Raw genomic sequence first — 6,980 nt, forward strand, 5'->3', positions numbered from 1 at the left:
CTACTGGGAGGAGGAGGGGACTGGTGAGAGGAGGGACGGTCTACTGGGAGGAGGAGGGGACTGGTGAGAGGAGGGACGGTCTACTGGGAGGAGGAGGGGACTGGTGAGAGGAGGGACGGTCTACTGGGAGGAGGAGGGGACTGGTGAGAGGAGGGACGGTCTACTGGGAGGGAGGAGGGGACTGGTGAGAGGAGGGACGGTCTACTGGGAGGAGGAGGGGACTGGTGAGAGGAGGACGGTCTACTGGGAGGAGGAGGGGACTGGTGAGAGGAGGACGGTCTACTGGGAGGAGGAGGGGACTGGTGAGAGGAGGGACGGTCTACTGGGAGGAGGAGGGGACTGGTGAGAGGAGGGACGGTCTACTGGGAGGAGGAGGGGACTGGTGAGAGGAGGGACGGTCTACTGGGAGGAGGAGGGGACTGGTGAGAGGAGGGACGGTCTACTGGGAGGAGGAGGGGACTGGTGAGAGGAGGGACGGTCTACTGGGAGGAGGAGGGGACTGGTGAGAGGAGGGACGGTCTACTGGGAGGAGGAGGGGACTGGTGAGAGGAGGGACGGTCTACTGGGAGGAGGAGGGGACTGGTGAGAGGAGGGACGGTCTACTGGGAGGAGGAGGGGACTGGTGAGAGGAGGGACGGTCTACTGGGAGGAGGAGGGGACTGGTGAGAGGAGGGACGGTCTACTGGGAGGAGGAGGGGACTGGTGAGAGGAGGGACGGTCTACTGGGAGGAGGAGGGGACTGGTGAGAGGAGGGACGGTCTACTGGGAGGAGGAGGGGACTGGTGAGAGGAGGGACGGTCTACTGGGAGGAGGAGGGGACTGGTGAGAGGAGGGACGGTCTACTGGGAGGAGGAGGGGACTGGTGAGAGGAGGGACGGTCTACTGGGAGGAGGAGGGGACTGGTGAGAGGAGGGACGGTCTACTGGGAGGAGGAGGGGACTGGTGAGAGGAGGGACGGTCTACTGGGAGGAGGAGGGGACTGGTGAGAGGAGGGACGGTCTACTGGGAGGAGGAGGGGACTGGTGAGAGGAGGGACGGTCTACTGGGAGGAGGAGGGGACTGGTGAGAGGAGGGACGGTCTACTGGGAGGAGGAGGGGACTGGTGAGAGGAGGGACGGTCTACTGGGAGGAGGAGGGGACTGGTGAGAGGAGGGACGGTCTACTGGGAGGAGGAGGGGACTGGTGAGAGGAGGGACGGTCTACTGGGAGGAGGAGGGGACTGGTGAGAGGAGGGACGGTCTACTGGGAGGAGGAGGGGACTGGTGAGAGGAGGGACGGTCTACTGGGAGGAGGAGGGGACTGGTGAGAGGAGGGACGGTCTACTGGGAGGAGGAGGGGACTGGTGAGAGGAGGGACGGTCTACTGGGAGGAGGAGGGGACTGGTGAGAGGAGGGACGGTCTACTGGGAGGAGGAGGGGACTGGTGAGAGGAGGGACGGTCTACTGGGAGGAGGAGGGGACTGGTGAGAGGAGGGACGGTCTACTGGGAGGAGGAGGGACTGGTGAGAGGAGGGACGGTCTACTGGGAGGAGGAGGGGACTGGTGAGAGGAGGGACGGTCTACTGGGAGGAGGAGGGGACTGGTGAGAGGAGGGACGGTCTACTGGGAGGAGGAGGGGACTGGTGAGAGGAGGGACGGTCTACTGGAGGAGGAGGGGACTGGTGAGAGGAGGGACGGTCTACTGGGAGGAGGAGGGGACTGGTGAGAGGAGGGACGGTCTACTGGGAGGAGGAGGGGACTGGTGAGAGGAGGGACGGTCTACTGGGAGGAGGAGGGGACTGGTGAGAGGAGGGACGGTCTACTGGGAGGAGGAGGGGACTGGTGAGAGGAGGGACGGTCTACTGGGAGGAGGAGGGGACTGGTGAGAGGAGGGACGGTCTACTGGGAGGAGGAGGGGACTGGTGAGAGGAGGGACGGTCTACTGGGAGGAGGAGGGGACTGGTGAGAGGAGGGACGGTCTACTGGGAGGAGGAGGGGACTGGTGAGAGGAGGGACGGTCTACTGGGAGGAGGAGGGGACTGGTGAGAGGAGGGACGGTCTACTGGGAGGAGGAGGGGACTGGTGAGAGGAGGGACGGTCTACTGGGAGGAGGAGGGGACTGGTGAGAGGAGGGACGGTCTACTGGGAGGAGGAGGGGACTGGTGAGAGGAGGGACGGTCTACTGGGAGGAGGAGGGGACTGGTGAGAGGAGGGACGGTCTACTGGGAGGAGGAGGGGACTGGTGAGAGGAGGGACGGTCTACTGGGAGGAGGAGGGGACTGGTGAGAGGAGGGACGGTCTACTGGGAGGAGGAGGGGACTGGTGAGAGGAGGGACGGTCTACTGGGAGGAGGAGGGGACTGGTGAGAGGAGGGACGGTCTACTGGGAGGAGGAGGGGACTGGTGAGAGGAGGGACGGTCTACTGGGAGGAGGAGGGGACTGGTGAGAGGAGGGACGGTCTACTGGGAGGAGGAGGGGACTGGTGAGAGGAGGGACGGTCTACTGGGAGGAGGAGGGGACTGGTGAGAGGAGGGACGGTCTACTGGGAGGAGGAGGGGACTGGTGAGAGGAGGGACGGTCTACTGGGAGGAGGAGGGGACTGGTGAGAGGAGGGACGGTCTACTGGGAGGAGGAGGGGACTGGTGAGAGGAGGGACGGTCTACTGGGAGGAGGAGGGGACTGGTGAGAGGAGGGACGGTCTACTGGGAGGAGGAGGGGACTGGTGAGAGGAGGGACGGTCTACTGGGAGGAGGAGGGGACTGGTGAGAGGAGGGACGGTCTACTGGGAGGAGGAGGGGACTGGTGAGAGGAGGGACGGTCTACTGGGAGGAGGAGGGGACTGGTGAGAGGAGGGACGGTCTACTGGGAGGAGGAGGGGACTGGTGAGAGGAGGGACGGTCTACTGGGAGGAGGAGGGGACTGGTGAGAGGAGGGACGGTCTACTGGGAGGAGGAGGGGACTGGTGAGAGGAGGGACGGTCTACTGGGAGGAGGAGGGGACTGGTGAGAGGAGGGACGGTCTACTGGGAGGAGGAGGGGACTGGTGAGAGGAGGGACGGTCTACTGGGAGGAGGAGGGGACTGGTGAGAGGAGGGACGGTCTACTGGGAGGAGGAGGGGACTGGTGAGAGGAGGGACGGTCTACTGGGAGGAGGAGGGGACTGGTGAGAGGAGGGACGGTCTACTGGGAGGAGGAGGGGACTGGTGAGAGGAGGGACGGTCTACTGGGAGGAGGAGGGGACTGGTGAGAGGAGGGACGGTCTACTGGGAGGAGGAGGGGACTGGTGAGAGGAGGGACGGTCTACTGGGAGGAGGAGGGGACTGGTGAGAGGAGGGACGGTCTACTGGGAGGAGGAGGGGACTGGTGAGAGGAGGGACGGTCTACTGGGAGGAGGAGGGGACTGGTGAGAGGAGGGACGGTCTACTGGGAGGAGGAGGGACTGGTGAGAGGAGGGACGGTCTACTGGGAGGAGGAGGGGACTGGTGAGAGGAGGGACGGTCTACTGGGAGGAGGAGGGGGACTGGTGAGAGGAGGGACGGTCTACTGGGAGGAGGAGGGGGGACTGGTGAGAGGAGGGACGGTCTACTGGGAGGAGGAGGGGACTGGTGAGAGGAGGGACGGTCTACTGGGAGGAGGAGGGGACTGGTGAGAGGAGGGACGGTCTACTGGGAGGAGGAGGGGACTGGTGAGAGGAGGGACGGTCTACTGGGAGGAGGAGGGGACTGGTGAGAGGAGGGACGGTCTACTGGGAGGAGGAGGGGACTGGTGAGAGGAGGGACGGTCTACTGGGAGGAGGAGGGGACTGGTGAGAGGAGGGACGGTCTACTGGGAGGAGGAGGGGACTGGTGAGAGGAGGGACGGTCTACTGGGAGGAGGAGGGGACTGGTGAGAGGAGGGACGGTCTACTGGGAGGAGGAGGGGACTGGTGAGAGGAGGGACGGTCTACTGGGAGGAGGAGGGGACTGGTGAGAGGAGGGACGGTCTACTGGGAGGAGGAGGGGACTGGTGAGAGGAGGGACGGTCTACTGGGAGGAGGAGGGGACTGGTGAGAGGAGGGACGGTCTACTGGGAGGAGGAGGGGACTGGTGAGAGGAGGGACGGTCTACTGGGAGGGAGGAGGGGACTGGTGAGAGGAGGGACGGTCTACTGGGAGGAGGAGGGACTGGTGAGAGGAGGGACGGTCTACTGGGAGGAGGAGGGGACTGGTGAGAGGAGGGACGGTCTACTGGGAGGAGGAGGGGACTGGTGAGAGGAGGGACGGTCTACTGGGAGGAGGAGGGGACTGGTGAGAGGAGGGACGGTCTACTGGGAGGAGGAGGGGACTGGTGAGAGGAGGGACGGTCTACTGGGAGGAGGAGGGGACTGGTGAGAGGAGGGACGGTCTACTGGGAGGAGGAGGGGACTGGTGAGAGGAGGGACGGTCTACTGGGAGGAGGAGGGGACTGGTGAGAGGAGGGACGGTCTACTGGGAGGAGGAGGGGACTGGTGAGAGGAGGGACGGTCTACTGGGAGGAGGAGGGGACTGGTGAGAGGAGGGACGGTCTACTGGGAGGAGGAGGGGACTGGTGAGAGGAGGGACGGTCTACTGGGAGGAGGAGGGGACTGGTGAGAGGAGGGACGGTCTACTGGGAGGAGGAGGGGACTGGTGAGAGGAGGGACGGTCTACTGGGAGGAGGAGGGGACTGGTGAGAGGAGGGACGGTCTACTGGGAGGAGGAGGGGACTGGTGAGAGGAGGGACGGTCTACTGGGAGGAGGAGGGGACTGGTGAGAGGAGGGACGGTCTACTGGGAGGAGGAGGGGACTGGTGAGAGGAGGGACGGTCTACTGGGAGGAGGAGGGGACTGGTGAGAGGAGGGACGGTCTACTGGGAGGAGGAGGGGACTGGTGAGAGGAGGGACGGTCTACTGGGAGGAGGAGGGGACTGGTGAGAGGAGGGACGGTCTACTGGGAGGAGGAGGGGACTGGTGAGAGGAGGGACGGTCTACTGGGAGGAGGAGGGGACTGGGTGAGAGGAGGGACGGTCTACTGGGAGGAGGAGGGGACTGGTGAGAGGAGGGACGGTCTACTGGGAGGAGGAGGGGGACTGGTGAGAGGAGGGACGGTCTACTGGGAGGAGGAGGGGACTGGTGAGAGGGGACCTGGGAGGAGGAGGGGGACTGGTGAGAGGAGGGACGGTCTACTGGGAGGAGGAGGGGACTGGTGAGAGGAGGGACGGTCTACTGGGAGGAGGAGGGGACTGGTGAGAGGAGGGACGGTCTACTGGGAGGAGGAGGGGACTGGTGAGAGGAGGGACGGTCTACTGGGAGGAGGAGGGGACTGGTGAGAGGAGGGACGGTCTACTGGGAGGAGGAGGGGACTGGTGAGAGGAGGGACGGTCTACTGGGAGGAGGAGGGGACTGGTGAGAGGAGGGACGGTCTACTGGGAGGAGGAGGGGACTGGTGAGAGGAGGGACGGTCTACTGGGAGGAGGAGGGGACTGGTGAGAGGAGGGACGGTCTACTGGGAGGAGGAGGGGACTGGTGAGAGGAGGGACGGTCTACTGGGAGGAGGAGGGGACTGGTGAGAGGAGGGACGGTCTACTGGGAGGAGGAGGGGACTGGTGAGAGGAGGGACGGTCTACTGGGAGGAGGAGGGGACTGGTGAGAGGAGGGACGGTCTACTGGGAGGAGGAGGGGACTGGTGAGAGGAGGGACGGTCTACTGGGAGGAGGAGGGGACTGGTGAGAGGAGGGACGGTCTACTGGGAGGAGGAGGGGACTGGTGAGAGGAGGGACGGTCTACTGGGAGGAGGAGGGGACTGGTGAGAGGAGGGACGGTCTACTGGGAGGAGGAGGGGACTGGTGAGAGGAGGACGGCTCGTTACTGGGAGGAGGAGGGGACTGGTGAGGAGGGACGGTCTACTGGGAGGAGGAGGGGACTGGTGAGAGGAGGGACGGTCTACTGGGAGGAGGAGGGGACTGGTGAGAGGAGGGACGGTCTACTGGGAGGAGGAGGGGACTGGTGAGAGGAGGGACGGTCTACTGGGAGGAGGAGGGGACTGGTGAGAGGAGGGACGGTCTACTGGGAGGAGGAGGGGACTGGTGAGAGGAGGGACGGTCTACTGGGAGGAGGAGGGGACTGGTGAGAGGAGGGACGGTCTACTGGGAGGAGGAGGGGACTGGTGAGAGGAGGGACGGTCTACTGGGAGGAGGAGGGGACTGGTGAGAGGAGGGACGGTCTACTGGGAGGAGGAGGGGACTGGTGAGAGGAGGGACGGTCTACTGGGAGGAGGAGGGGACTGGTGAGAGGAGGGACGGTCTACTGGGAGGAGGAGGGGACTGGTGAGAGGAGGGACGGTCTACTGGGAGGAGGAGGGGACTGGTGAGAGGAGGGACGGTCTACTGGGAGGAGGAGGGGACTGGTGAGAGGAGGGACGGTCTACTGGGAGAGGAGGGGACTGGTGAGAGGAGGGACGGTCTACTGGGAGGAGGAGGGGACTGGTGAGAGGAGGGACGGTCTACTGGGAGGAGGAGGGGACTGGTGAGAGGAGGGACGGTCTACTGGGAGGAGGAGGGGACTGGTGAGAGGAGGGACGGTCTACTGGGAGGAGGAGGGGACTGGTGAGAGGAGGGACGGTCTACTGGGAGGAGGAGGGGACTGGTGAGAGGAGGGGACGGTCTACTGGGAGGAGGAGGGGACTGGTGAGAGGAGGGACGGTCTACTGGGAGGAGGAGGGGACTGGTGAGAGGAGGGACGGTCTAACTGGGAGGAGGAGGGGACTGGTGAGAGGAGGGACGGTCTACTGGGAGGAGGAGGGGACTGGTGAGAGGAGGGACGGTCTACTGGGAGGAGGAGGGGACTGGTGAGAGGAGGGACGGTCTACTGGGAGGAGGAGGGGACTGGTGAGAGGAGGGACGGTCTACTGGGAGGAGGAGGGGACTGGTGAGAGGAGGGACGGTCTACTGGGAGGAGGAGGGGACTGGTGAGAGGAGGGACGGTCTACTGGAGGAGGAGGGGACTGGTG

Source organism: Phyllobates terribilis, unplaced genomic scaffold (genome assembly GCF_046119375.1).
Source record: "Phyllobates terribilis strain yellow unplaced genomic scaffold, ASM4611937v1 Scaffold_1__5_contigs__length_1240528914, whole genome shotgun sequence".
Classification (NCBI taxonomy): Eukaryota; Metazoa; Chordata; class Amphibia; order Anura; family Dendrobatidae; genus Phyllobates; species Phyllobates terribilis.